This window comes from Triticum aestivum, chromosome 4D, assembly GCF_018294505.1.
Source record: "Triticum aestivum cultivar Chinese Spring chromosome 4D, IWGSC CS RefSeq v2.1, whole genome shotgun sequence".
Taxonomy (NCBI): Eukaryota; Viridiplantae; Streptophyta; class Magnoliopsida; order Poales; family Poaceae; genus Triticum; species Triticum aestivum.
Window position 1 is genome coordinate 506,267,131 of NC_057805.1, and position 5,179 is coordinate 506,272,309.

Below are 5,179 nucleotides of genomic sequence, written 5' to 3' on the forward strand. Positions count from 1 at the left end.
GCGGAGCGACGCGCTCGGCCATGACGACCCGTTGTGTAGGCGAGCGACAGTGGCTTGGCGGCGCAAGATGCGGGCGCGTGCGATGGCGTGCACGGCGGAGCTGGCCTGGCGGCGCTTGTGGGCTATGCTACTCCTTCGGCGGCGGCTTCCAGTGGTGCCACTTCGTCAGAGGGGATTGGAGGATGCCGGGGCGGCGGCCCCGGGCCTGACGCCGCCGGGGCTTGCCGGCGGATTGGTCGTCGTGCGTGGATCTTGTTCCTACTTCAAGGATCCACGCCGAGTGGTGGTGGTTCTGCCGACGAAGCGGGAGGTGCTGCGGCTGGCAGGTCGCTGAGAGCCGGTGGACGTCGACCATGGGGATTGAGTGTTGTGCAGTGCTTCAGATCTGTTTGGATTCGGAGGTGTGGTGGAGCTCCGGGCGAAAGTCCAGCCTCGACCTTGGGTCGGTGCCGGCAACGGCGGCGCCATTGGCGTCGTTCCCCTTCTTGAAGGCGTTGCCGTGGAGCTCCATTGCATGACTCTCCGGGAGAAATCTCTAGCTTCGGATGGTCGAAGTGGGCGATGACGGCGGCTACGTCGTTTCCTTCTTTGAGGCATCGCCTTGGAGAGTCGACATACTGCAGTTTGCACGGATCTCTTCGTTGTCGGGGACAGTGGACGTCGGGGCGGCGGCTCGGGGTGGTTTCTGGTTGTGCGTCGAGATGGCGATCTCGGAGACAATGTGAGTTGCAGCTCTGTGAGGTGGGGCTCTATCTCGACATTGGTTGGGTGGCATCCTTGTCCCGCTTGGGCGGTAGGGGTGTCGGCTCGGTCGATGCACCCTAGAGGGGGCGATCTGACTTTACGTCGGGGCGGCGGCCCCGGATGTGGTGCGACGTTCGTGGTCTGCGAGCGGTTGCCCTGGGCAGCGTGGGCTGTGGGCAGCTGGGTTGTGCGGCGTTGCTGCTCGAGGGGAGCGGTGGTATGTCGGGGCAGCGGCCCCGGAAGGCGGTGCCGGTTGATTGCGCTAGGCGCGACGGAGCGGTGGATGTCGCGGCGGCGGCCCCGAGAGAATCACTGTGGCGACCAGACTTCTGTGGCAACGATGATGGTGGGAGCGATGTCGGCGACGCGGCAATGGTTGCGATAGTCGGCTCTTCTCCGGCGTGTCCATGGTATTGCCTCGGTTTGCTTGCTGCTGTGGAGTCGAAACTGCGGCGGCGGGGCCCTGTGGTGTACGATGACTGGCTGCAGGTGGCCCTTTCGACGATCTTCCGTGGCGCCAGCCATGCCTGGTTCTGTTCTTCTGAGTTCTCCGTCAGAGTTGGAGCTGCGTTGTCTGGCCGTAGGTCGACATGTTGTCGATTAGGGTGGGCTTTGCCCTGTATGTTTCAGTCTTCAGGTGTGGGCTTGGCCCTTGTTGTTCCGGTTTTTGCCCGGTTTTCCATAATTAACTGGGCAATTCTCTTCTGCTTAATTAATAGATGCGCCAATCTTTGCCTCCGTTTCGAAAAAAAATCATTCATCATGTGGTGAAACTCAACAAGTCAAGAGCACTTGAGATCATTTGAACCTGTGGTACATACCAAATCGCTTCGGTCGATTTTGGATGAAGCAGCGAGGTGAAATCGACGGCGGCAACGGAAATCAAGAGGTGGGGGATTTAGAGGGATGGCTGGGGCGGCGAGGCGGAGCGCAAGGGTGCAAGGAGGCGGTTACTAATTCAACCAAACAAAAAAAAGGATTACCTCCGGCCTCTGCATCAGTCGATGCATGCAGCCATATTATTAGAAATCGCAACAAAATCTGAACAAAGTCTTACAATTCAAGGAAGCTCAAAATCCTGAGAAAAAAGGATTGGAATATGCTAGCAAGTGCTTATTAATTCTGCAAACCCAAAAAATTCTCCCGTCCAAAAAGCATTTGGGATCTGCTAGCAACCAAGTACTCCATCCGTTCTTATAAGACGTTTTGGACAACTAGCTTTAAACTGTTTTGGGTACTGTTTGAATTGTCTAAAATGTCTTATAAAAATGAACAGATGAAGTAAAACATATTGTTATCGGCTAGCCATAGAGAATGTAACCGGATAGCACAGGAGCAAGCTTAGTTTAGCTAGATTTAATCCTCCAATGTTTGGTTAGACGATGCCCCTGAGGCTATTACGTACCTCCAGGCTTGTAAATGGTTCTACTATTCTCGTGATTGTTTAAAGGAGATTTTGATCCGTCAAAAAAAGAGGAAAACATACTATGTTAAGCAGATAATCATATGAGTACAACACAGAATGATATAGAACATCTACATCCGGATGCCTCAAACCAGTCTCTAACGCCTGGGCAGGTGGACCGGTCACCTACCGGTAAAAAAAAAAGACACATTCGGACGCCAAAAATCGGCTTCAAACGCCCGGACTGTCTGGCATCCCTCATACCCAGCCGAAATGTAGGGTGGATATGAGACAACCCAAATGTAAGGCGGATATTGAACAACCCAAAAGTAGGGTGGATATGGGGTGGCCCGGACGTGCCCGCCATGTCAGCGTGACCCACCGTCGACCCCAATCCGTCCCCACAAAATAACGTAATCTGGAAACCCTACGCTCACTTTGCTCCGCTCAAGCTCCATCTCTTCTCCTCACCTTCTCCGATTCGATCCAATCTAGTCGCCAGCAAGCATGTCGAGCTCCGGCGGCCGCTCTGACGATGCCATCAATGTCGACAAGGAGCTGGCCCTCCGCATTGCGCTAGATCGATCACAGGTGGAAATGGGGGAAGTTCCGGATCTGCTCCGTCGCCATTCGCCCGCCAGCGCAGCGCGGACGCCGGAGCTAGCCCATCTCGGCGCGCGCAGCTCCACGAGGGCTGCTCAATCCAGCTCCATGAGGGCTGCTCAATCCGCGTCGCCCCTCTGTCGTCCACCTGCCCTGCCGGGCGCTGCTCCGCAAGGGTAGCGGTGGGTTCTAGTGCCCGCTCCACTGCCCCCGCGGACGTGCATGTCGTTATAGGAAGTGTGCGCCGCACGCCACGAGATGCAACGGGTAAGGGGGAGCGAGGTGGTGGAGCAATCTATTTGCCGCTGCCAGCGGCGCACAATGAGGAGGAGCGGCTCCTTGCTTCGTTCTACCGCCGGTCACTTATGACGACAGAGACAGACTCGCCGGCTCCGGAGGAAGAACGCCAAGGCGCTCCGTCTAGCCATTGAACAATCTGAACGCAAGGCCGCGGAGGCAGCGGCGGAGACGACAAGGGTGGCCAAGCTCAAGTGGTAGCAGGACCGGGTCGTCTGCGTATGAAGGGCTTCATCGCCATCTCCGATTCCTCCTCCGACGATGATGACCACGGCTTTGACTCCGACGATCCACCTGTCGCGGACGCCTACAGATGGGCTGACAATCGGAAGGGCAAAGAGTCGAGGAGGAAGTGGTGGAGCTTCACCATCTCTGTCTTTAATTTTAAGTTCTAGTAATTATACTTAAAACTTGACCATCGTTTATGTGGATATGTGAACTCTGGCGACCTTTTGGTGATCTTTAGGTGATCGAATGTGCATTTCTATGTTCGATTCTATGTTCGTTTGATGATCGACGTTGTTTAGTTCTATGTTGCATGTTTTAGTATAGATATAGGGTACCGAATATGAAATACGCGGATGGGGATGACAGAAATTGAGGAGTGCCCGCGGACGCGTCGGGTGCGTCTGTGGGCTTTTAAGAGCATCTACAGGCGGACGGCAAATCCGACCCCTCAAAGGCTCAAATGCTCGGACAGTGACCAGTTATGCCTCAAATATTTGATTTTACAACCGGATACCTCAAATCCATATTATTACATGCAACGGATACCGATCTTTAAGCAGAGCTCGTTTGGCTTCGTCGTGCCCACGTCCGGCGGCCGGCTGCGCTCCACAGAGTGTTGGTCCGCTCGCCGGGAAGATAGAGTAGGGCACGGGACACGAGTCGGCTCACGGGACTCAAGGCACCGTCGTCTCCCATGCCTTACTCTTCCTCATCGGAGCCCAGAGCCCGGAGCTCGGGCGGTGCCAATGGACGACAGATCTATGATGGATCCGTCCTGGGATAAGCCGGAGACATCCATCACGATGTGTCGGCGCCCGGATTGGTGCACCATACGGGGCGCCGAAAAATGCAACTTTGCCTCCCCGACGTCCACCGCCGCGAGGGCCGCCGCTGCCGCCTCCCGCGCCCGCTACCTCGCATGGCGGGCATGCCACGCCATGTTTGCGTCGGACGACGCCCATGGTGCATCCATGGCTCGGCGCGCCAACAGAGGGGTTGCGTGTCTGCCATCGCGTTTGGACGCCAGACGGACCGCACCGCCTCCCGTGAGGCAGTGATGGCACACCTATCGTCGGATCCATGCGCCATTTGGGCGGACGCAATGGATTTTCGACAGAAGGAGTTCGAGCCCTGCCTCGCACGGGCCTGCTCCCGGGAGCGGCGGAACACAAGCTGGACGGCCATCTCCTCCTCGGGCCGCGTGGGATGAGCTCGGGCTCAACGGATTTGGAGGTGTAGGTCTCGGATCCGCTGCTCGCCATGCCGTAGAAGGTCGGAGATCGCCAGACGGGATCTGTTGTAGGGTGGAGATCTTTCACGAATTGGAGGGGAATGCACGAAGAACGCGAAGAACACGAAGAACAAGAGGGGAAATCACAAGAGGAAAACACTCTAGAACAAGTCCAATCACACATCCACTAGACTCACAATCACACAAGATCCACAAAGGTACAAGAACAACAAAGGAGAAGATACAAGGTAAAGTTCATCCCAAATCCAAAGGAGATGAGGTCTTGATGATCAAGATAGATCCTTCCCTAGAAGGGGTCTTGAATCCCTTGGGATCTTCTCCAATGGAGGCCTTGAACTCCAATGGAGTCTTCTCCCTCAAGAGGAAACCCACAAGGGGAGATACATGAGCTAAGCTCTAATGTCTAGTTCTAATCTTAGCTAACCCTAAAAACTAAGAGGAGCACGGAATATATAGTCTAGGGGCGAAAGGGTATGGGCCTCAGAGGCTACATGGGCTTTTTAGCCCAATTCATAGTGAAACTGGGCCTACCGGACAGTCCGGTGGTAAGGACCGGACAGTCCGGTGAGGACAGACGCATTTTCGTGTGCCACTGGACTGTCCGCTGTGGGGACCGGACTGTCCGGTAGTGCAATTTTAGTGCGACCGGA